The sequence below is a fragment of the Anser cygnoides genome, chromosome 12 (assembly GCF_040182565.1).
Source record: "Anser cygnoides isolate HZ-2024a breed goose chromosome 12, Taihu_goose_T2T_genome, whole genome shotgun sequence".
NCBI classification, from domain to species: Eukaryota; Metazoa; Chordata; class Aves; order Anseriformes; family Anatidae; genus Anser; species Anser cygnoides.
In genome coordinates, this window is record NC_089884.1 from 17,479,296 (window position 1) to 17,505,389 (window position 26,094).

General features: G+C 37.6%; 1 protein-coding gene across 2 annotated transcripts in view; it reads left to right on the plus strand.

Annotated features, from left to right (window-relative positions):
- LOC106045268 (uncharacterized) overlaps nucleotides 1-26,094 on the plus strand; it is a 312,839-nt gene that overhangs the window by 271,798 nt on the left and 14,947 nt on the right. The window contains exons 8-12 of one of the 2 annotated variants that reach the window (XM_067004462.1): nucleotides 294-344; nucleotides 1,276-1,410; nucleotides 6,409-6,491; nucleotides 25,213-25,292; nucleotides 25,437-25,503. The gene's annotated coding sequence lies outside the window, so the exon portion shown is untranslated. The remainder of the gene's footprint in view (nucleotides 1-293; nucleotides 345-1,275; nucleotides 1,411-6,408; nucleotides 6,492-25,212; nucleotides 25,293-25,436; nucleotides 25,504-26,094) is intronic. The other variant, XM_067004463.1, reaches the window with a different exon arrangement.

Below are 26,094 nucleotides of genomic sequence, written 5' to 3' on the forward strand. Positions count from 1 at the left end.
GAGCAACTGCATTTCAGTCTGACATCCTCTACCAGTTCCAGTCATGGTCTGCCTTCAGTGCTCTAAGGAAAGCAAAACAAAAACCAGAAGCCAAATTATACATCAAAAGGGAAACGGTTTCTTCTCTTGCACTGCAGGCAACCAGCAGACCACCTCAGAATGCGTTTCATATACTATGTCAGAAAGAAACAGTCAACAAACAGTCCTTTCAGTCTACACCACCCCATATCTACATCAACAATCTGTATAGCCAAGAACTAGTATTACATTTTTAATTTTTTTTTTAATTCCAGGATAACCCTGATTTCAGGCATAGAGTCATTGCCAGAAAGCATACTAAACATGTAAGTAATCTTTACATTTTTTTTTGCAAAGTGATATATGTTCAGAAATAATTGCTCTCCTCCCTGAGATTCTGTACGTGAATCGACTGATGCAGTGTATAATGGAAGAACAAGCTGAGCTGAAGACTTTAAAGACTTTTTTTTTGTATTGGAAAAAGGGGAAAGGCTGATGGTTTGAGATCTTGTAATACAATTTTGATTCTGGGGTGAAATAGCCCCCAAAGAAAAGATCTCATATCTCATAGCTCAAGTATTGTTAAGACTGTTGAAATGCTCTATAAATTATCTCATAAGGATTTTTTTCTCCATCTTGATTGAATAACACAGCATCATCTTATTTATGCATATCTCACAAAAAAACACCAAACCCTTTAGTTAGTAATACTATATTTGAAGTTTGTTTGTCCTAATGCCACCTTGCCAAGCGATAACATTAAAAAATTGGGAATGTTTTCTATACAGATATATTTCTCTGAAATAACATGAAAATATGATACCAAATTTAAGGAAAAAAAAAGATAGCTTCTGGGTAAATAAGGGGTTATAAATATTGCTACAAACATGAGATAGTATTATTAAGGAACAGTTACGAAGTGATGCTTTGGGATTCTTAAACTGGTTTTATGCTTACTGATGTTTAGAGACCCAGCATGAGTTTTGTAATCAGCTAAAGGATTGGTAAAGCAAATGTCAAATAACTTATTTTGTAGTCCACTATTAATGAGATACAGCTTGGTGAACAATTTAAATTTTCTCTAATTTCAATACCTTTTCCAAAAGACTAATGGTGAGGAAGTAATAAGGCTTAAGTAGTAATACGTAGTATTAGAAGTAGTAATAGAAGTAATAATGCACAGGTAGTAATGGTATTAGAAATATTAGTATTTAGAAATAGTAATAGTGTTTTTATTCATGTTTGTATGTAAAATAGATGCATGGAGAAAAAAGGAGTCATCTGTGGTGCCAGGGAAGGCTTCACATTATGTGCTGAGCAATACTCAGTTAATGATGATTCTGATGTTTTTGCGTGATTCCTCCCATATTAATAAAAAACAGCTATTCAAAGGTGAGTTGTAACAAAATACAGATTTAGACAGTTCTAATGTGATTTTTTTGGGTAAGGTGTGCCTTCACTTGAGTATAGTTTTACTTTTCAGTCTAATTTTGTGTTTGTTTTCATCTTTGCATAATTAATTAGAAAGTCTGGTTAATGCAAGAGAAGCAGCATGTCCAACTGTTTCTCACAGATGTCAATTGAAATGAGCTATCAAATTAATGCCATATGACAATGACAGTTTTGTAAATCATCCTTTGACCTGATTTGCCTCTGAAAGACTCTGCCAAAAATGTTAATTCTAATACAGGCACATACCAACCATTTTTATCCCACCCACAAGCAATTTATCCTGGAGTCTTAATGTAGTAAAACTATTTGGAATTAATTAGAAGTTTTGCCTGATAAAGGATTCTAGTTTTGATTACTAAACCAGCCAGTTCCAGAATCAAATTTTTACTTTTATTATATTCTCTCTATTACTGCTAACAGCAATGTTAATGATAGCTATTGATTATCTTCTGTAATATCAGGAATGAGGAATATTTCTAATTGTTTTCAACAAGCAGAAGCTTGAGTTAAGGGATTAACTAGTGTGCTTCAACAGAAGTGCATTAATTTATAGGCCAAAGTTCTCGTTTAATAGCAAAAAAGACTTTTTTTTTTGTCAGTGAATTTTCCTTTCTCCCTGACTTTTTTATTCCTAGTAAAGGAAAACATCTTTTAATTAAGCAGAAGGAACACAATCATAAAATTGCTGCATTTCTTCAATGGAAACAAACAAAAAAAAAATCACAATATAATTAAAAATAATGTATGGTCATTAATGAATAAGTCATTTTCTGTCCCTAATGCCAGGTTTCTTGCTTGACAAGAAAGAGGGAGGAATCTGCCATATTAAAATAAGCTGTTTGTTGAAAAATATTAAATTATACTAGAGGTTTAGTTTTAGTACAGTATATAATTTAATAGCATCCTAACAAAGAAAAGAAAAAAGTGTTTGTACCTTTTTTCAGTCTTTACGGTGCAGAAAGCAAGCATGAATGGTTTGGCACATATTTTAGATTGTTCACTTTAAAGGTTGTTTTTTCTGCTTGTTTTTAACTGTGAACTATCATGAATAAGAAACAGTTGTTTCTGTTTTTTTTTTTCTTGGAGGATCCCTTTGTCTCAAGAGGACTAGAAAGGAATCTTTCACAAAGATTTTCTCTCAGTTGTGGTATTGCTGATGTCAAGCATGCAGAAATCATGAGTCAGCACTCCAAAAGTCACGAGACTTTGTTAAAAAATATATCTTTTAAAATATATATGTGGCACTTTTTGGAGCCTTCATGTTAAATGTATGACATTCTAATATTTTCATCTGCAACTGGAAAATATATTTGTTGGAACAGAAGTAGAAAAAAGAAGAAACAGATGAGCTTTTAAACAATTTGCACAACTCCCCAGAGCTGGGTTTGAAGCAAGTTTGGAGCACTGCAAACATTGCAACGTAATTGCAGGTGTTGGCAACATGGCAATTATTTGTGAGAACTTTGATCTAAATTGAGGTCAATAAAAACAAATGAAAAAACTGACTGAAAGAAAAGCAAAGAAACTTTCCTTCACGTTTCTGAAACTTGGGCTTCTGTAATACCATTTGTTCTGCAGTCCTCCAAGAAATTCTCAAGTACAAAATCAGGACATTAGGCCTGATGTATTTAAGGTTAAATGAAAAGTCATATACGCATCTGATTCCCAGATACAAGATATATTCAGGTAATGACAAATAACACTTGATTTTGGCCAAAAAAAAAAAAAAAAGGGTAGGCAGACTGGTGCAGATGCTGCTGTTACAAAGACTTTTACCACAGTTGAAAATACAAAGACTATTTGAATCTAACAACATGGTTCCTGGCCAGAAAAAAAAAGCTACAATTATTTTTAAAAATGTCACCTCATTCACATTCAATGATCACAGAAAATGGAAACATTTTAAGGAGTAATTGTAAACATCTGCTAAAGAAAAACCGAAAACATGACTAAGAGAGAAATGAACTGCCAACATAAAGTATTGTGTGAACAGATCCACCGGAAAAACACCATTTTTTGTGGGTCAGTTCTATTATGAATGTGAAAAAAGAATGATAAAAAAAGTTAGAATCCACCTAAAAATATTTTACTTTGTCAGGCTGGCCGTCTACTCAAATATCAAGGAATGTGGCTACTCTTGCATTTCTGCAGCAGCTCCGGCCCCTGCTGCTTCTCTTGCCTTGTTCCAACAGAAGCGTTTGCACAGACGCAGAGAACTGGACTCAAACTAATCTAACAAAAAATATTTTTTTTCTTTTTCTGCTGGGTTATTTTTCAGCTGGATCACATAGGAAAAGTCAATGGCAGTGCAGATGGTGATGACAGCTCATGCAGGAACACTGCTAAATTTCTAACTGTTGCTTCAAAATACTGATTTTGAACTTTAGTAATGTAACGACAACATAAATGAAGGCAAATCAGATCATTCTATTCCTTATGAGGTGTTCTCCCAATATGAGGGCAAGAAACAAGAGGAGGTCATCTATAGATCTCTAAACCTCAGCACAGCATTTAAAGCTGCTGAGCAGTTTACATGGCACGGGGCTGCGTGACATCACCTATTGATTTTAACAGAGACAGGCAGAATGACTGAGTTAACACCAAAGGGGAAGGGAAGGCACGGGTAGCCACTTTTCCAGCTATAACTGTGCCAGTTAAAGATGTCTGCATGAACAGTTCATACCACTGATTGTAGAGATACAACACCATGTGTCCTCTGGCAAAAGTGATCATGTGCACATTTTTGAAAATATTTCAGGCAATCTGTTTTTTTTCAAGCCATGTTTTGTTAATGCCAAATGTTACATCTATAAGCAGCTGTTTTGACTGGAAATGTTTTATCACCATCCCTTGGTAGAAGTTCGCAACTCCCCTGTTCTACTGGCTGACCACAGAGATTATCCCTAATCTCTCCCTTTCTGTAATTGGTGAAAATCAGCCAGATTACTTGCGGCTGTGGGCAGACAAACTGCTCTGCAGTTCCTGTGCTGGGTTAAAAGGCTAGTGAGTGCAGGTGTCCTATGCTGCCTGCACATGCTCCAGCTTTCCTTGCCCACAGAGTCTATTCCCTGTCCATTCACTGGTCAACTTGCTGCTATTTGGACTTTTTTTTTAATATTGTGTTAACTTGCTGTTTAAATTTGCTACATTGCTATGGGAATGCCTGCCCTTCCACAGTATGGGGGTAACACTGAGGAAATAAATACCTGTGGGCAAGGTAGGTGAGATTCCTTGCTCCGGTGGCAATGCCAGTTTGAGTACATGTCAATTAAACAAATAGTCCCACGATCTTCAGAGTTAACAAGAATTGAGAAAGTAAAAAGGAAATGCCAGGAAATGTGAGTTACAGGGAGAGAGCCCTAGGCACCTTGCTGATTAGCAGTCTTACAAACAAACAACAAGAACAACAACAACAAAAAAACCTCTGAATTGGTTACAACAACAAAGTAGCTTGATGTCCATGATTTATTATAGTTCATTCCTGGGTTATGTCCTGGTTACATCACAAAGTTACAGGTGCCCTGTAGAAAGACGATAGTGCATGTGGTGGTCGTTGGGCAGGGGGAGAGTATTGAGCTGTGTTTGTTACGTGCGTCTAAGAAGATTCCTCTTAGATCTCAAAATATGTATGTAGATGGCTTTTAAGGAGGTGAGGTATAGTTTTGCTGCTGGGTGTCTGGAAATTATGTATGTACAGGCCTGAGGACTGACTCTCAGGGGGTTGCCTCCATTCTTGTGTCAATTGAGTCTGTGCTATGGAAATGATAGCAGGAAGCCACTTGTCTGTGCCCTGCTTTGGCTCTGCAATAGGTCCATTTGCACAGTGTTTGGAGCTAACATCCAAATTTCTGTATAATGTAAAGATTGACCACCTGTTTTACAGTCACCGCTGAAATTGCAAATTAGAAGAAAATACAGAGAAACAAAAGGAAACAGGAAGAGACCAAAGGGATAAGAACTATGAGCTGGAGCTAATAATTAAAACTAGGGACAGAAGGAAAGAGTGGGATCACTTAGAACTGAAATGAGCAAAAGAAAGTAACACGAGGAAAATGGTATTATTTGCCTTTTTCCTAATACCCACAGGTGTCCACGTTACAGCTCCTGCAGACATCATCTCCCCTGGTTCTTTTCCTCTCTCCCATAATACTGCTCTAGCACTTCGAGGGAAGCATGTCCTCTGGGAGTTAGCAAGAAGGGCGGTTTCTACTATTATTTTAGAAGGTCATGGTCATCCTTGCTAGAATCACTAGGTGGTATTGAAAAGGGGATGAAATTTCTTAAAGAGAATGTGGAACAGCTATTTTGGGGTAGGTCAGGATGGGATCTAACAACTAAAGGCAAACAAGTCTGTGAGAACAATTCATTCCAGGGCTTTCTGGGGCCTTGAGTGGCAGCAGCATTCCAGAAGACAAGACTGAGAATGGGGAATGTGGAGTCAGGGAATGGGAAAGTTGGTGGGAGTGCCAGTATGTTCACGTACTGGTAAGAGAAAATAGAGGACAGATAGAACAAAAGAAAATTAAAAAAACAAACAAAAAAAAAACCACCACTCATTTCTTATGTCAAGTTGTTGCAGATTATTTCAGGTCTGAACATACTTTTATATTCTTAGACTCCTTAGCAATCAAAGCCAAATAGTCTTGAATAGCATCTTTCTAAGATATTTTCTTGGATTGTGGCACAGAAATTCAGACTATCTATGATAAGTTTTTGAAGATCTTAATCTGTGAAATATTGAATGAGTGTACTTTCAAACTGCATCTATTATTCTTAGCTTGATAATGGAGAATTGGCTGTTGGTTATAGCCTGTAGCCAGGAAGAGAGTAACAGAAGTTAGATAATAAATCAGTGAAGAACCAGCTTTTAGCATTTTCGCAGTGAACAGCAAGTAAGCTAGCACTTCCTGAGAAAGCTATTCCATTGTTTTTATCTAGGTTCAAGAACCCACAGTGAAACCTGAAAACCAGCTCTAGAATCCTCACTACTGATTGAAGACAATTGTGCATAAAGAACACAGGTAAAAATAACATTTTGCTTACTTTTAAGGAAAAAAAAAAAAACACCTTCTGACATGTCATAAGACTAGTAAATCTTACTGAACCAGGACCATCATCCTGGATATTTGTTGACAGCAGGAAAAGAAACCTGCCATTTAAATTAAGTACCAGTTCTCTAGGTTCATGGTGTGCTGACTTCATTAAGGCCAAGGGTCACAAGCCATGGTTCCATGATACATTAAACCTGGCTTTTGGCTCCTATTACTGCATCAAAATGGCTCAGTGAAATGATGCAAGATATTGGAATGGGCTAGAGCCACCATGTTGGTTTAAAATCTGTTCAAAAAGTTGTGAATTTTTACTTGAAGACTTTAACTAACCAGGTATCATCTTTACACCATCTAATGTAATTACTGTTTAAGTATTATTTTTTTATCATTGAATGAAAACCATAGAGCTAGCAAATAATATATATATATACACTGTATGCTCTACCTGTTTTAGTAGAGTTACAATTGTAATCTGATGACTAAGAAATACTTACCATACATACTGACAAAGTATTGATCATAATAGATCTGACATTAATAGTTGTCAAACCACAGCTGTCTAAAAGTTGCAAGTCTTTGTTTTTCCGCTGAGGCAATTATATGAGACTAAAACTTAGTCAAGTGCTCTACCTTCTGACATAATTGGTTATCCTATGTAAAGCACTGGAAACTAGAAAAAGAAAGCAGAATTATGAAGATGAATATTCTTCCATAGTCTGTGTATTTTGAGTATAACATGTCTTAAACCATGATTACAGGCTTGCTTTCTATCTTAAAAACATTTGCATTGCAGAAACTAGTTTAAACAAAAATGAATAGTTAAATAAACGTTCTCAGTGCTCCTTTGTGTTTCCCCATTGTCTCTCCACTTTGAGCTCTGCTCTTATCAGATGGAAAACAGGAATGTTGGTTTTAATCGCTGATTGTAAACCTGACAGCCTGTACTTTCAGTGGTGGCATTTGTTAGTTTTAGGGAAGGGAGATATGGAGATGTTAGAGGACAAAAGCAGATACCTGTATGTCTGCATGGACTTCAGTGGCAGTCTTAGAAACTGCCTGGGGGTGGATTTTAGCATAGAAATTCAAGTTGTAAGCAACAGCCTTTTTATTTTCTAATCATTAAATTTATCTTAGTTTTATGAGCCCTCTAGTTTTTTGGTGAAACCAGTTAATCTGGAATAACTTTGTGTACATCAGCGGTGTTGTTCACTTATGCACTTGTCCAGTTAATGTGGAATTGTGCCTCCTGGACACGATTGTTACTAGGGCATTGCCACCTTTTAGACCTCGTTTAGGAATTCAGCTCCGTAAAAGACACAGTGCAGATATTATACCGACTTCATATGCAAACACTTTGCTTGAAATACACAAAATTAATGACATTTTTTCTTCAGGGCCATGATGCACTTTTTTGCAGTCGGAGGGAAACAAAACTGGAATGTGATTGATATCCTTCTGGCACATCAGTCTTTGCTACTGGCTCAAAAAACTCTGAGAATAGGAAAAGTGACAGCAGAATACAACCTTTCTATTTTCAGTACAGAAACATTGTATCTCACTGGTTTTATTTTTACTATCTCAATTTATCTGCTCTGGACTGCAGAATAAATTAATTCAGCTAAGCAGCATTAGTATGGCTTCCAGCGCCCCATAACTAGTGTAGGGGTCTCTTTTACGCTAACTAAATAATCTACAAGTTTCAAGGGCAGTTTTAGTTCATGTGAGAAGAAGGATTGGGCAGTTTTCTAGCCTGAGCTCTTTACAGCAGTGCTAAAACCCTGCATTTGGATACTAACATCATCACAACTGTAACGTGGAAGTCTTTTTACTGGTCAGTGGAAGCCCTTGGGTATCTTCCCAGGGCTACCCCTGTTGAACATGGGGCTCTCAAGTTTTCTGATGCTCCCATTATTCACAGTCAGCCTTAGCATGAATGACGCATGAATTAATGGCTTGAACATACCACTCTGTTTCTGCTTTAGAAAAACTGGATAAATGAGAATGACATTTCATACCTGAAGTTGACATTCACAGATTGTATAAAGAGCCCAAAAAACTCCCTAGTTTCCCTTTGGAACATGGCTAGGACTAGAGTTTGATTCTTCATCCCAATGATGCAGAGCTGTTTGTTTGGCAGAAAGTGTGCCTTTTTTTTTTTTTTGAACAGTTAACTTTAAGGGGAAATAATTATAGAAGGTCTACATGTTTACTTTTAAACGCAGCATTTTTTCCACTCTGCCCCAAGTCTGACATTTTAATGACCTGCTTTGCCTTGGTTTTTACTGGCAGCATATATTGAAGGGGTATTTTATGTACAGTTTTAACGTTTGAACAACACAGCTCCATGTTCTGTCACATTTTTATGTTGTGGAAAATGTCTTTTAAGTTGTTATTTGTTTTAATTGCTTACTAATTTGAGGGTGCTTTTGCAAATGTCTTTAAAAACTTTCAAATTTATCATTGGTAAGGATTATTAATTTAAAAAGAGCAAGCAAAGTAAAGCTGCATATATTTTCAGTGAAATTACTATCCTAAATGACTCCGTGGGGGGTTTCTTATAGGGGTCACTGAAAGGCAGAAAGAAATGTTTTTACTTCTTTGCTTTGTCACAAAAATTAGGTTACAAGGGCTATAAATGCAGGTAATACTTTTTATTACTAGATTTTCCTCTGTAATGAATATAACATTTCTTCTTTTCATATAACGATACCCCCTGAATGTCTTAGTACTTAGCATGTTTACCCTTAGCTTTAACAAGGGTCTAAAGTAATTCCTCTTTAAAAGGCTTGCAAGCAGTCTAAGGCAAAAAAAAAAAAAAAAAAAAAAACAAACTGCATGGCAGAATCACTGCTGGAGGTGGGAGGTCAAAGGGGGACACTGTCTTGCCCTGTGCCAACAAGCTCATCGATAATGCCAGCCCTGAGTAGGTGAGGGAGCGAAACGCAGAAACTAAAACTGGCGAAGTCACAAGTCTGAAGCAGAAAAGCCAGAAAATTTTGCAATGCAAAATACAAAATTGGTCACACATTTTCCTGCTATAAAACACATTGCTCTGTGCCAGTCTGCCAGAATCCACATTTACAGGATTCTCTAGTTCCAAAAAAGCCTTAGTCTCACTATTGCTTTGAGATTTGGGCCACATTGTTAAACTGGGAGAAGCTGCTCCACCTCAGCAAGGCTGTGCTCTTTAACAGCTGATCCATCGAGCATGCTACAGTTGTTCAGTATTACCAGGCTCCCAGGGCTCACTCTTTAGGGGATTACACCTCCTTCCCAGCTTTGCTCTTCAAGAGGGCATTAATATTCTCTGAAAGGCGGCCACTCATCTGTAGCTCTGTAAGGCCGATCTACTTTGATCTTAGCCTCAGAAATAGAATGATGAGGGATAAGAGTTCAAAGTATAAGAAGAAACTCAATATGCAAAGAATGTACCACATCTTAATAAGTAATGAGAATTCCCTTCATTTGTTACTGTTGTAAGGAAAAATAGTTTAATATCTTTATGGGATTAGGACTCCATGGTACTTTGCTAATGAGTGGCCACAGCCATTAAGATTTTCCTTATGTCTCCAGATAGGCTGGCAAACACACATTCAGTAAACAATGGCAAGACTAAGACTGGCTATTAAGATTTCAATCTGGCAAGTATTTTATTAATGTGGCTAACGTGTTGAGTTATTTTGATTGTAGACCCAATAAATAAATAACACACAATTTCAATCTTTTTCTTACAAGCAACTTGAGGATTAAAGAAATCACTGGTAATGAATGGCGGCTTTTTAACAAAGTTTATCACAAATGACCCCAGGTTGTGAAGTGTTTGCTATTCAAGCAGCTGTAGATGGACAGAAGAATCTGAAAATTAACAGTGGGGACAGAATTCTTTTTTTTGTACTGGTCTGCTCAAAATAGAGGAGCTATCGTTCACATGAACACTCACCCGCATAGCAATGACAAATACCAGCAAATTTAGCTCTCATAAGTGTATTTGAGAAAGATTAGCGCACACCGTTCAGTTCAAGTTTTAGTTTTTTAGGTTAGCTGCCTTTCATATTAATCAGCTTTGTTTTTTTCAGTGCTGCATTTTCTGTGTAGGACCAATGGATGAATGCCATGTTTAATAACCCTGTACATCTACTAATTCCTTTTTCCAGCAATTGTGTGTTTTCAAAAAACAAAAGAAAATCCTGGCAAATTAAATTTGTATAATTGGAAGAAATGTAGAAATGAATGTTGTGTGTCCTTAAAGTGCTAGAGAAGCTTATGTTCCAAGGAGTCACGTAGCCCTTTAAGGACTGTTCCTCGGATTCCTCATCTATTTATTTTCTAAAGTCCTATAAGCATAGTAGGATTTAGGGTCAGTACAAGATACTTTTTCATTTGATCAGCTCAAATGCTAATCGTCACAATGCAGAATAACGTACTAAGGAGACTGAGATATTTGACATGTAAACTTTGATTTCCTGAGTTGTTATGGAAGGAATTACTGGAAGTTATTTTCATCAGGTCAGTGTTCAAACCTTGTTTCCTTATTCACTTTTCATGACTAATAAATAGTCTTTCCATCCTTCTCCATATCTACCCAACTACCTAGAAAGAGGTTAGTAAATTCTCTACTTTCCTGACAGCCAGCGATTTCATTTTCCACTCAGAAAATGTTTGAGTAGTATCAGTGACTTGTACAATAAAGACTGAGCATGAAAAATTTGTCAGTCAAGAGAACATCACCCCATAAATGTCCCTCACAGCTCTTTGCTCTCCACTGGTTGGAAAGGAGAGTAGCTTAAATTAATTTATTGGTCAGCATCTGTTTAACATGCATATGTGTGTGATGGGTTTCTGAACACACCTGGTACATTTTTTTAATGCAACGTCCAACAAGATTTTGATCATATTTTTAGCTCTAACCTTATAAAAATGTAGCAGCACAAAGAATTCTTACAGTGACTAAACTATTTTTTATTTAAATCCCAGTTTCAAAGGAATTTAGCTATGACCTGGATTTTAATTTTCTAGGGGATTTTACTAATGCTTGAGGGAGAAAATCTGGTACATTTTCAGCATATTAAATACCTGTTTGTGTCAAAGTAGTCATTATATTTCTAATTCATTTGATTACAGTACAGTGATACAGCATAGGGTATGTCTGGATATTTATTATCTTTAGCTATGATATCATTACAGTATGATTTCTTTATTTTCATTATTGGGGCATGCTACAGTAAATGCACCTAAATATTGCTGGATTTTGAAACCACTTAATTGTCCTGTCATTGGTGCAACATTATGTTACATTAAAATTGTTTTCCTGGAGACCTTAGCTAGATTCAAATAAACCGTTCATTTCTGGCAACTAGGAAGAAATGGAGTCCTTGTAAAAATCAGACTTTGGAGTGAGGAAGTTGGTGATTTTTTTCATTAGTTTCATAGGGCTCATTGTTCCTATTCTGGAAACTTTATAGCTGCAATCACCTACGGCTAGAATCTGATTTTTACTGAGGTGCTATAATAATTATACTAAGTGCTTTCTGTTTGTCACTGACAAACAGAAATCCTTGAATGTCGCTTAAGGAAACTAGAAACATTTATATCGTGGCTTAGTTTTCAAGATTTCATGGTTTTACTTCTCAGGAAAAAGTTCAAGCTTTTTCTTAAATGAAACCAAACAAACACTTCCCACCCCTCCCCAGAAGCAAACAAACAAAGCACCCAAAGTCTTGCATATAGCCTGGGCATCTCTCAGCCTCTTCGACATATTCACAAAGATGTTCAGACCGATGAGGAGGAATGTATGAAAAAGTACAAGAACTTACAGAAACGTTGAGTTCCTTAAATAAAACATTTTGCTAAGAAACGTAAATATGACTAACTGAGAGCTGAAGGCTGACAAGTTTAACTAAATACTGTAATAGCAAAACAAACAAACAAAAACCTTTCAGTTCACTCGTGGATTAGCAGTTAATGCTCTGAAATCCACCAGCTATGACTATCTGTGCTGTTATAATCCAAAAGAAGAACTCTACATTTTGTGTTTTTTCAAAGGAAGATCTTAATCACCTCTTTGTAAGCCACCAAACCCCTTATTAAAAGTCTGGGCCCAATCCTCCCTTGAAAGAGTGGCCCCAGCGAACTATGGGCTTTGATCCTAAATTGAGAACAACAACTACTGGAGGAAACGGCATGTGATTAACCAGTGCAGAATTTGAGACTGGCTGCTCATGTGAGTAAAGAACAATTTCATAAGATTATGAGCCATTAGTACCTTTGGTAGCTGCATTTTTACTAACTCATCTTCATTATCTGTTCAGTTCAAATAAGGTGAACAGTATTACCTTGTTGTCAATATCAACGTTAACCAGTGGAATCTAGAGTGGAAATGACTTTAGTGTTTTTTGTTTTTTTTTATGGAAACTTATGTTGGGAGCATAAACACCACGTATTGTAAAACCTATTAACAATACATTTGCTAGTCTTGCCCTTGAATGCTGTATTTTTGAAATAAGTTACTGACAGTCTGAATGATTAAACATAATTTTCTGTTAACGTGAACTTTGTCCCTTCCCTCTCCCCCAAATTGTTTTCTGTTGTCCTCAATGTGTCCAAGTGAGTGCATTCAGCAAGGGAGCCAGAGAGCTCGGACCTGCAGTTGTGGGGTGGCACAGGGTTCTGTGTCATCCGATGGCAAGGGCAGAAAGCCACACAGCCCCAGTTCTTGTTTGCAAACAAGGGCAGACTTGGTGTAACATGACACCGGGGCTGTGCAGTGAGCTTCTGTGACCAGCAGAGTAGGAGCCTCTCAAAGGCTCCAGCTTTATACATTGATGTTTTTTCTTATTCTTAAACTAGGTGTGGATCTAGACCTTGCTATGTGAGTTTCTTAAAAATTTCAAAGAAAAGTTTTCTATGACTGGTAGAATTCTTACTTATAAATATGCTCCACAGCAAAAATGTAATGGCACTGGCTTTAGAGATTTAATCTGACTCTTAAAAGTCGCAGAATACAACAAGGATTTAGTTGTACTTTTGGTTAGATTAATTTAGCTAATCTGACTTCATATATGGGGACTTAAATCTGACTTGCACAATGTGCCAGGTCAGATTCATGAGTTGTGCTGCTTTGACTAATTCAGTGCTACACTGGGTGTCTCGTTATTCTGGCAAAACTGCACCTTTAACTTTCTTTTCATCCTTAAAATCCATTTCCTACATCAGTCCCCATAAGCTAGGTCCCACTGTTATTGCAAGCATCCCATGTTACAGGAGACATGGGACATAGCTCATAGCAAAACCAAGCAGACTGACAAGGTACTGAGAGCATCCACACCTCCTGTCTTATCTGGTTTTATTCTTCCCATCTGACTTCCTGCCGTTCTGTTTAGCATCCTTCCCCACCTCCCAGGCCTTCCCATGTTACAGGCATTATTACTCATGTCACCAGCCTGCAGGAAAAAGCCTTCTGAAAAGCAGATGGGCAAGTTGGCAAGGCACAGACTGCACCCAGTTTCCAATGCCTTTGAGAAGGCTCAGCATTTATCCATTTAAAATTAATAAAGAATGGGAGGACCAGGAAACAAAAGATGTCTGGGAAACAAAACGAATAGCTGTGCTTCTCACGCTGCTATGCATCCCCCAAGCCAGAGCAGGGTTTTCTCCATCCCTTGGGACTGGGCATGTCCCTCAGCTGACCTATACAAGCTCTGTGTGAGGACAGGTGGGAGTCCTGCCCTACAGGCTCAGGCTTGGTAATTTTTGCAAGGTAGGGAGGATGTCTGAACTGGATTGGTTTGCTTCTCTGTAACTTCAGCTCACCTGCATGGCCTGCATTGTGACAGCTGTGATGCTGAGGTACCAGAAACATCTTTTGGGGATTTAAAAAAGGGTTGGGGGGGGTAATAGTGAAGGGTGTAGCAAGACATTTAATTAGCTCTCAGTGATCTATGTAAGTGTCTTGCACTGGTACCTCAGTGATTTCAGATTTTTGTGTTTGTCACAAATAGGAAATGCTGAAAGAACCTGAAGCTAAACAGCTTGGCTCTTTCCTCTGAGAGGAAATAGAATTAGAACCTGCATGTGCTTGGCTTATACTTTATAATACGTTTTATTATTGGAGTTTTAAATTAGGCCTTTGGGCACCAAAATACAACATAACTAAGAACATAACTAACCGAGGTAAATTGATGCCTGCCCTAGTATACTTTACCATCACAGCATGCCAGACACTGCCTCTCCCTCTGAACCCTCTGCTTTTACGTGGGTCTGTTGGCACTGGTGTTATAAGGCTGTTAGGCTGGGACCTGAAACTGAGCCACACTCTTGGTTTCCATCCATTCAACACAACTGGAGAGTCTCACAGGTTTTTGGCCAACTTCTGCCTTCCGCAGGTGGTGGAAGTCCAGCTGCAAGTGTATTCATTCTCATTAGCTGTACAATAAGCCCTTGGCTTCTCAGAGTTAGCGATGGAAGAGGGAGAAGAGATTATCTTGTGTGTGTTGATGCACATCTCTCCATGTTGGCATCTAGCATGGCGTGATTCAGTGGTGTGGATTCTTGCTCGGCATTTTCCATAGGGGCAGCAGTCAGAAAATGCTAGGAAGTGCTCCGGTCCCCTCTCCTTGGTACTCTGCAGTTCTCCAAGTCTGTACAGACGGGGGTAGTAATGCTACCCCCACCAACCTGTGCCTGATGATTCTAATCAGGAATGTTTCTGAGGAGAGACAGTTATTTAAATCAAATTGGTTCCCTTCTTTGTAACTTCAGTTTATCTTGTGAAAATACTGTCAGAATAATACATGCTTCCTTTATAACCAAGAAGTTTTACTCTTGATCGATAGGACTTACATTTCGTTTGTCAGGTTAATGAATTATTAGTCTTCCATTTTTTTTTAGTACACTTCAGTCTCTTCTCTCTCTCTTTTTTTTTTTTTAATTAAATTCAGCAGACAGCTGTGACAAGGCTGAAGTGGAAAGGTAGCCTGAGCCCTGATGCCAGATAGGAACCAGTACTCTTAGACTCCACTGGCTGCTTCTTGTGCAAGCGAGGTGGAAGTTTTAGGCTAATGGCATCAACTGCAGCCGGAGGGAAGCTGGGACAGTGCTCTAGTGGTTGGGCTTTGCAGCTCGGGACTGTGACTAGATGTGGGTGCACACTGCAGCCCTGCTGGCTGCGTCCAACACTGGGCAACATGGTCTCTGGCAGCTGAGACGATTTCAGAACATAGCAAAGCCCCTTATGGAGTCCTGCTCTCAGAAGGTCAGCTAAAGGGACTTTAAAGCTGCAGTAAGGGACCCTGCGTGTCAGGATTGCTGCTGGAGACCAAACTACACTGCTCACTGGGGCTCCAAAGCAGCTGAGGCCCACAGGGGCCAGGATTTGGTCTTCCAGGTTGGACTGCTATTCCACTTGGGTGCGGTAAGAAGCTCTATGCCACTAGAGAATAAAATCATCAGAAAATACAACTGTGATTATTTTTCTGCCTGCCAGTGACAGCATTAAGTGCTTTGTGTTGTCCCCTCAGGATTCGATCATGTAATGTTCTTTTTTGGTGAATTTACTTTGGGTGCATATAAGGGAAATCAAGATTTCACATTCAGTAAGTCAGTCTTGTTCCATAAACATTAACTCTGCATGTTAAAGCTGTCCTAGGGTGATCTTGATGTGCACATAGTAGTGTTTTCATCTTTTCTATAAATATTTGTAGTTGATCATGCATTACAATAGGGCATTCCTGTCCTTTGACTTTGCCCTTTTTTTTAGCTTGTTCATCTGATTTGCACAGAAGGGGGAAGAAGGTTTTATGGAAAAGATAAACTGCAGACTCAACTCTTTGTGTGGATGTATGTGTGTATGTTAATAAAATCTGCTGAAAAGCTATTTATGGATTTTAGGGAAAATGCATTGGCTGCATTTTTACGGAGCTAATGAAATCTTAGTTTTTTCTTTATTTAAATACAAAGTTCCATGGAAAAAAATGTATGTGGGAATGATAAGTAAACACTGGAAGTAAAAAGGCTTGTTTTAGTTCTGGGGAATTGTTCTATCATTGCATTTTAAATGTCATATTCATCTTCTTTCATTTCCTCTATGAACACTTCCCCCAGTTTTCATATGCTACTATATTTCAAAGCTTTTTGACCAGAAAATGGAAGTCTTCTGATGTCATTCATGCTTTAACTTTGCTAGTTCAGAGTCTTGGTAGTCAAACTGCCACCAGTCCTAGGACTGTGTTTCTGAGTGCCTTAGGCTTTTGGAATAGCCTGAAAACCTTTGTGAATCATAGAAAAACACCACCAATCTCAGTGATTTTTTTTTTTTTTTTTATATAGGATTGAGGATTAGTGTTTTCAAATTTTTCTAGTATATGAATTTATACCTTAATATTACTTCCATTTTTGCTCAAGTATTGCCTGAACCAGCAATTGCAACACCCCAAGCTAGGAAGCTGCAAATCAGGGCAGGCATTTCAGCAATTTGTTGTCACTAGATCTTAGGTAGAATCCTCCTATTAGTTGACTGGCAAAACAGAAAAAGTTCTTCAGTGAAAAGAACCTACATTGCAATTATTTTTCCTTAAAATCTTAAAACAAATTACCCTTGAATATGTCCTTTACATGAGCCTAACTTTATGACTGGGCATGTAAAATAACTTTAAAATAACATACAAAATACAGTAAAATGTCTCGGGGTTCCGCCCTGCTTAAATTTATGGCAGTTTTGTAACCAAATTCAGATCTCTTATTTAAATTCAGCTAAGCTCTAAAAAGCAAAGCTCTGTGTATCCTTGAGATAAATAATACTGTATTTATTATATGAAAAGTATTTACATTTCAAGCAATTATTTTAAAAATAAGCCTAGGAAGCTTTTAGTTATATGTGGAGAATATATTGTTGTAGATTCATTTTTTTAAAAGAGATATTTGAACGTTACTGGTCTAGCATCACTGTCTTTTCATTTGTCTTTCATCACTGTGCTTTCAATACCATTCATCTATGGACTAATGCAATGCCCACTGAAGTCAATAGAAGTCATTCAGTTGACATCAATGAACAATGAATCAGGCCCTTTAAAAAAGAAGAAACTCAAGTTTACAAGGGTTAAACAGAGCACTGAGGAAAAAAACTCTGCAGCAGGATTGGTGCCTTCCCCTGTGTCCATACTGCACCTAGTGCTCTGCTGCCAGGCAGAGTATCAGCAAAACAAGCTGATCGTGGAGCTCCGCTGGTAGCTCCGATAAGGAAAGGCAGTTTTGCCAGTCAACATCTGAATTGTCTTTCTGTACAAAGCCTTAGTAGGTACTAATAATTGTAAGACATGGTAGAAATCTGTTCAGATAGGTGTCATTGATGCAGATGTTGAAAAATACTTTATTTGCCTTCTGCCCAGTGTTTCCAAAGAATTCATACTTTGCTATCAGTCTTTCTTTGTTCTGATTAAGTTGTAATCATTCAAAAGCAGATTCAGAAGCTCCCCCTCCCTCCTTCACGGCCCCAGTGTTTGTTTTATACCCAAATGTGACATTGTTACACCAGAGCAATCGAAAAAGGTTGTGATGATCAATTGAGGGCCCAATCAAAGCCTAACAGATAGGCAGCCATTCACTGCTGTTTGATATAAAAGGTGTTTTATTTCTCATCACTTTTTTGTCACTGAAAGAATGCTTCCTACGTGCAGATTAATTAAAGTGTAAACATTAAATATTGATTGATGCATTATCAGCATGGAGCAGTTGCCTCCACTCAGATTGATTCCTGCAGTGATTTATTGTCATATTTGTGGAGTCATTTCACTTGATAACAAAGAGAAATCGCTTGCTCCCTCTGCCTTTCAGCCTTACTTCCTGGCTCCTGTGCTGCACCTCCTCATCCTCAGTGACTCTCAGTCTTTGCCTGCTTGGAACTAGCGTGGCCTCACGCTATTTTCAGGAGAAAAGTTTAGTGCATCTCAGTTTGGCATTTGCATAGTAAGTTTAGAGTTCAGCAGGGAAGTGGCAGCCCTGTGCTCTCAGATGGAACATCCCTGGTTAACGCTTTCACCCTGCGTCCCACACAGCTGCGCTGTGTGCCAGGGCTCAGGCACAGCTTTGCAAACACAGGTTCAAATTATTAGGGTTAGCTCGCTGCCAACTTGACAGAAAGGTGAACTTTCAACAGAACGACATTGTTTAGGTTGGTTTTATGGCTAAATTATGCAATTAGTTGCTCTGGGTAGGAGCACAGCCACACAATAGCATATCAATTTAAAGAATTGCAGGTTTTTACTCTTGCTTTTGGGCAAATATATAAAAGACACCTTCATTCAAATCTTGTGGAGTATTTAATGGAAAGCAAAGCTTTGTGGTGTGTTATTGAGCACCTGGATTAGAAAATCCTTTAAAGAAATTGTACTAAAAGACTCTGTCTTTTGGCTGTGAGTTCAAACAGGCCAGTCATCCAAACAGCCTTTATTACCTCTTCTCCCTAAAAGCCTTAACGTTCTTTCTCTGTGTTCATCTCCATCAGGAACAGCCCTTGACCAGCACCACGTGCGGTCAGAGCTGCTGCATGCAGCCATCCATGCCAAAAGGAGCCATAACTCCAATGGCACAGGTTTGTTCAACACCACCAGGGGCTATATTCCTTCCTCCGCTGTGCTCACGTGGGCTGGACGGCCGTCCAGTGTGTTTACAGCCAGACACTGCCTGTGCTGGCTGAAAGAGCTCTCACTGACCCAGTCACCCACAAAAGAAAATTATTCATGAAATTGCTTTGTTTTGCAGTGACAAAACTTAATCTTTTGCATATGTGGCATTAGTTTAACATTCAGAGACTGAGATTACTCAAAATCTGCTGAAATCAAACATGAGTAAGACCACAAAAATAAGTAATGGGCAACTGGTGATCTTGATTCAGTCAACCAATGAAACTTTAACCTTTAGTCGCAGGAGCAACAAATGCTAAGCTTGTGAATTCACTGCAGTGGATCATTTCAATCCTGGACCTGCAGGAAATTGTAAGAACAACTCCCTACATGAGCAGCAGCCACCCCAAACTGGCTCCCTAAGAAATATGAACTATGATTCTCTAAAAGGCTGTCACAAACATTGTATGAGATTTCATTTAGATAGTGTTTAGTTGTACTGCTCCAATTCCTGACCATCTCTGACATCTGCCCAAATGCGCACCAACAGCACTTTATTTGGGATGTTTTGATGTATTACAGATGCACCCAAACCTGGGAGAAAATGCTGCTATTCCAGGTCCTTCCCCACCGCCTGCCCTCCCTCTGTTCTGTCTTCTGTTCCAAGCCAAAATTTTTGCATCAAGTTGCTGATTTCTGGGGAGTCACACCCAAATTTGGCACTCCTCAAATTAAAAAGCAAATAAACCAACCCCAAAGTATTGCAACAGTGTGCTCATCTGGATTCCTTCAAAATAATGCTCTCACAAGATCACTTTCTCTTGCTGCTTGTTTGCTGTTGCCCTTCCTACCCACTGAACAACACTGTTGTCAATTTTCTGTAAATTGTCAGCCTTATTTAAATTGTCAGCTTCTCCAGTCAAAGACCTTGCTTTCCCGTTTGTCTTTAAACTGTTGCGCAAACCAGCGTGGCTGTATAACCACCACTGCTACAAATGCAGTGCTGAAAGCCTACGTGCTCGTAAGACTGCTGAAAACAAGATCTATTGTCACTGTAATTATTGTAGAGTGCATTTACATTTTTATAAAGCCTTTCATTCAAAGATTCTAATCCATTTTGTGGGGAAATGTTCTTAAATATCTGTAGTTAGAGATGAAAATGTATTTCATCTATGAAAATACTTTCTTTTAACACTTTACACGTGACAGATAAAGACTTTCTAACAAATAGTTCAGTCTGAATTGTGTTATGTTGTTTAGACAGGACCACACAAGAACAAATTAAAAGTGATCTCAGTTGCAAAGAGTCTGTGTTCTGCAGGTCAAACGTGGACCTGAGATGCATGTACAGAACTTGTCCCTCTGGGTGACATTAAAGCATCTTTGTGGGGGGGTTTAAAAAAAAAAAAAAAGGAAACTTGTATTGACTTTAATGGGTGTAGAGTTTCCTTTTAGTGTCCAGTTGAAGATGTACAGAGATGCTTACATGCAGCGTGGACCTAATGGTAACTTACTGTAGAACCCCAAACAGTTTCCAGATGGAAGTGGTCCTGGGGCAGACATCATCTTTCAAAGAAGTAAGAGCCGTGACTCCGTTGTGGTTTGTCCTGATGTCAGTCCACCAGAAGGGCTCGGTAACTCCAGGTAGCTTTTCAGCTGCTTGTCTTGATCTTTGCTGTGGGCTTTTTTCAGTAAGGTCCCTACTTGGTATTAGTGCAGCAGACTGGTAAAACCAGAGTTATATTAGTTGGGTTTCTACTTAAAAGAAGTGGTGCAAGTCATTGTACAGCAGCTCAGTATGCTTTATTTATTTTTCTCTGAACCCCCACAAATATTCCTGATGGAACTGGTGGTGGTGGGCAAGATATGGAGGTGAGCAAGTGGAGTGAAAGACACTGGGAATGTGTGGGGAAATCACAGAACAGAAAACAGATCTTTTTGATAGGCTGTGAAATGATTTTGTAAAAGCCGTGTATGTTTTAATACCATGTTTCAAATATTGTCCTCCAGGGACAGATTCTGAAAGGAATGAGATCTTTGGGAAGTGACCACTTCCTTCATTGCACCTCACTGTTGTACGACTGTTGTGTAAATGCCACATAATAGTCAAGAACAAGAATTTTTAATTATGTAATTTGGGGGGGGGATTTTAAATGTGATGAAAACTTGCTTTTTTCCTCATAAGCTTTCACAGGATCACAGGATAGTTCAGGTTGGGAAGATACATGTCTTAGAGTACTTCTCTTGAATCCTGATTAGGGTTTCCTTTCACCATGTACAATTAAATCTGACATGAAGGGATACAAAAAGATGTTTGTTAAGGACTTAGAAAGCTCAGTACTGACCTAGAAGCTGAAATTTTAGCAATGTTCATATACATAGGGGTTGTAAACTAAGGAGTCTCAAATTCACAAGCAGTTCCCCCTCTTCCCCCCAGCCAAAAAATAAATAAAAGTAGTAGTTGTGATGTTGAATGCAAGCTATAGAAGACCACAGCCCTTCCCATTTCACTGAAGAGATTTTCTGATCTGCAGTAGGAGGTGGATATTAACTATAACCACTCTGCCAGTTTGTTCTTATAAAGTTACAGTTGTATGACCTTTTTAACCAAGTAGACTCCATATATAAACTTAGATTGCAATATCCATGCAAATTACCATACTATTTCACGTATCACTGTAAGACCTGCTAAATGAATGCTGTTGCCCTAAATTGTGGTATTTACCGTCCAAAAATGAGTTTACCATTTTTGCAGCAACAATTACAGGTTGCATGGGAATGGTGTGTTATTTCCTGAAATTGTATGTAATTTATTTTTGAAAGCTTGAAGCATAGTTTTGAAGTTAAATGAGTCATCTTTGTAACTGCTCGCTTCATGTTATTTTAGAGTCCCTGAAATACCTTAGATAATAAATGCAAATTAAGGGAAAATAAATTACAATTTGTGGAGTGACCGATGTCTGATTATATGTAATATAATCAACTTCCTCCTGTGCATAATGTTTATCTTATTAATTATCCAATGTACTTTAGAACAGTTTTAATGATTGGTGATTGTTTCGCAGTGGAGAGGGATTAGGTTTGTTCATAAGATGCATTTTATATTCACTTTCTGGGTCACCAGGACTGAATGTTTTCTAAATCTTATACTAATTGGAAAATTATTTAATGTTAATTATCAGCAGATATAACTGCCATTGCTCAAATAGTCTTCTATGATCTTTGCCTCTGATTCTTTCCTACCTTCAAAACTTTGCCTTGCCAAAAAATGTTTTTTTTTTTTATTTTATTATTATTATTATTTGAGTTTGAAGATTATTGTATTTAGAACTACTAAATAGATCGGTAAGTCACAATTATCTGTCCTTTCTTTGCCTATCCTGTAGCCTACTAGAATGAGAGAGGATTTCAAATTAACGGAGGTTTTATTAGGAGAAAAAATTTCAGTCCAAAAATAAGCTTTTTCATTCTTAGACTGTAACTTGTGTTATGACAGAAATTAACATTTTTGTGGCCTGTAATTAACTGTGTCTCCTCACGCTATAAATAAGATTTGGCAGCTATACCTGGAGTCAACTGTATCTTGTGGTCTTAGTTATCTGAAGCTGTTTTTTTTTTTTTTATTTATAGCATTTTGTATTTGCTAATGACACTGCAGAGTTCAGGGATGCAGACAATAAAGAACACACATAAAGTCTGGGGCTGGTGCCTGCAGCCCTCTTCCATTTCATTCCTACAGTGGCATCAGAGTTTGCTCAAATTCTTTCTCTGCTTGGAAATCTCTGGGGTTAGTGTTTAAGTCTTTGATGCTGCTAGTAATTCCAGCCTGCACCATTAAAGCTGCATTTTGTAACCGTCCCTTGGTAATTGTTGCAAGGACTTAGACAAGTAAGACTATCCAAAGTCATCACTAAGGTCAAACTGTGGTAGAAAGTGCTCTGATTTTATCCTGGAGATTGATGCTTGTATCACCTTTTTTTCGATTCAGCAGCTAGGGTTGTAAAATGTACTTGCAATCACTGATAACATGTTTGATCAAACTACAAGTGGAGTAACACAGTATTTTATATACTGTGTGTAGTTTTACCTAGTGCAACAATAAATCAGTGAAGGCAGAGGTCTTTTGTAAATTTTAATGAAAATTCAGCTGCTGAAAATATGGTTACTTCTGGCTTAAGTTCTAGAAATATTAATTCATTTCAGTTCTTTAAAGCTGTAAAAATTGTTTTAACTACAAACTTTGTAGGAAGGCAATAAAGCAACAAGCAATAAAATAAGTAGTAGTGCATTCAATATATTATAATTATTTTGTCATTGGCTATAAGCAAACCGAGTGGAGGGGGCCAGGTGATAAAATGTACTTTGAATGAGCTGTAAAAAATGCCCATTTCTGAACACAATCTAAAAAAAACCTCTGTGCTAGAAAGAGACAAAAGTTGGGAGAATGAGTTCATCGTGCTATTGCATGAAAATAAGCAAGAAACATTCATGATTAAATAACTTAAAAATATTTACCACCTGATCAATAAGCTGTATTATGTTGCAAAATATCAGTTAAACATTTACATATATAGTAAATCTAATTCATATCTATTAAACAAGTGACACAAGAGGGAGCTGGGGGTTATAGAAATAAAGAATATTAAATATACCAATATGTTGTGGAGCTCCTATGGTATCTTTCTTTAAAAATTTAAAGCAACATTTCTGTGAAGTTATCATTATTCTTCCCCAAAACCTGCCTACCTACAGAAACAGACACAAAGATGATACCAAGTGACTGTGCTTATTAATTTGCTGAGGATTTGAACAACATTAAGGAGAATTCATGCTTGCTTTTTGTCTAGAAGTTGAGCAGAAATACAGTTCATTAAGTTCTTCACTTTCCCAAGGTGGATTTTTGCTTGGTTGCTCTTTTACAAATTATGTCAAGCATATGTACATACATGATTTTTTTACAGCGTAAAGTAAGAGACAGTAGTCATTAGTGTTTGTAGTTTGCTTGGTTTTCTGCTGTGTTTCAGTTGTTTTTCTCAAATTTCTTCCACTTCAGAATACATTGCAGAAATCCGGTCAGTGGAGAGGTAGTTGAAGTTTGATCATTTTGTGATTGGTTTAGAGTACAATAAGATCATGATCATCAAGATAAAAAAAAAAAAAAGTCATAACATTAAATTTGAAGTGAAGCATCCTTTTCACTATTATTAGTGTTTTCACACAGGAGTTATGAATATTAGGTTGTTTCTTGTTTTCTTGTTGCCTCCCTACAAACCTTAAATGGCTGCCAGAATTGTATAGGGAAGGATTTAAAGTCTGAGTTTTCAATCTCATTTATCTCATTCTCTGCGTACATGGTTCTGTTGGCTTTGAGGAGTTGTTTCCAGGTTAGATTGGTGTCGGGCTAGAATCAAACAATCACAGTTCAAACATCACGCACACCGCTCACTCACACAACATTGTTGGCTTTCTCGAACTTAAAAGGTACAAGTGGTGAGCTGCAATGTCGTAGCAGCAGGTTCAAGGAAATAGCTTTTATTCCATTGTCTCTGGTGGCTCCTATACTCATTCATACAAACTGATTTTTTTCCTCAAATAAGTTAGCTACAATAATTTTTGACTTGAACATGCATACTTGATCCAGACACCAAATACTTGGCCAGGAAAGAGTTTTTTATGATCCTGAAATGGAGTGTAGTTGAAAGTGGGGAAAGAGGGAAGAAAAGAAGGGTAAAGGGGCAAATAGTGGTTCTGGTATGTTTACTGAAGGTACTGGGTCTATTTCACAGCTCTTTTAAAAGGTCCTTTACTATAATACAACAGAGAATCTGTATAAATGTTTAAGATTAAAGTTGGTAGAGTACATCACAAGAAAACCAATCATACCAGCAATTTTACTTGTGCATAAAACATTTTCTACTTATTTGACTGTACAGAAATTTTGCCTCCATCATGTTCCTTTTCAGCCTGGTTATGTTATTCATCTGCAGTGAATAGGTTCTACAAACTTACTATTTTTTTTTTTCTTTTTAACAGAGCAAAACTTCTTAACCAATTTAAACATAAAACCATTTTCTCAGTTGCAGATCAGAGGAACTGAACTGGTTAATACTAACCAAGAATCCAGCTTGCTGCTACAAAAGAAAGTAAACCAGAGCAGGTACATTTGTACTTAATTAAATATTCTGCTCTCTGTAATCTAAAATGAAGATAGCCAATGATGAATGTTAGATAATAAGAGGACTCTATAATGAAGTGTTCAGAATAAGCTTCTAAACTCCATAAACGTGTTATTTTTCCATAGGAAAGTCTCAAGTATAATAACCTAAGTATGGCATTCAGCAAGGATTTGCAGATGCACTCAGTCAAAGGTGAGGACATCATTTTGGAGATGTGATTGGAAATCTCTCCAAAGAGCACAGGCTAGGCCTCCTTCAGGCATTGTGGATTCTTCATGCTTCCATTTGATTTTGGCTTTTGATTTTTCTAGTACATAAAAGTATGCCAATCCTGAGACTTTCTATCTATTGTTTCATAAAAGTGCATGTCTCTCATAAAAATGCATGTCTCTAACTGCAGGTAGCTCAGTAATCATGCCTTAATCCTAGTCTTGTTTCCTTCACAACTTTACTTTTGTATAACCTCATCTTGGGCAAATTAATATATTTCCTAACATATTTTTTCTCTTATGGAAACTGCAATATATGAACAAATCTATGAACTCTTCTTTGAGAATTCCTTAGTAACTCGCAATTTACAGTTTAGATGTCATCCCCAACCATGTAAGATTTTTTTTTTTTCTCCAATAATAATAATAATAACAACAGCAATGGGCAATGGATTTAGGAAGTGAATGGGAACCTTGAGAAAGTCTGTAGTATATTTTATCTAGAGGGACAAAAGTGAAAACTGTTTAGAAACTACCATCCAATGGAGGAATGCTTTGTAGCCTTTAGAAACAT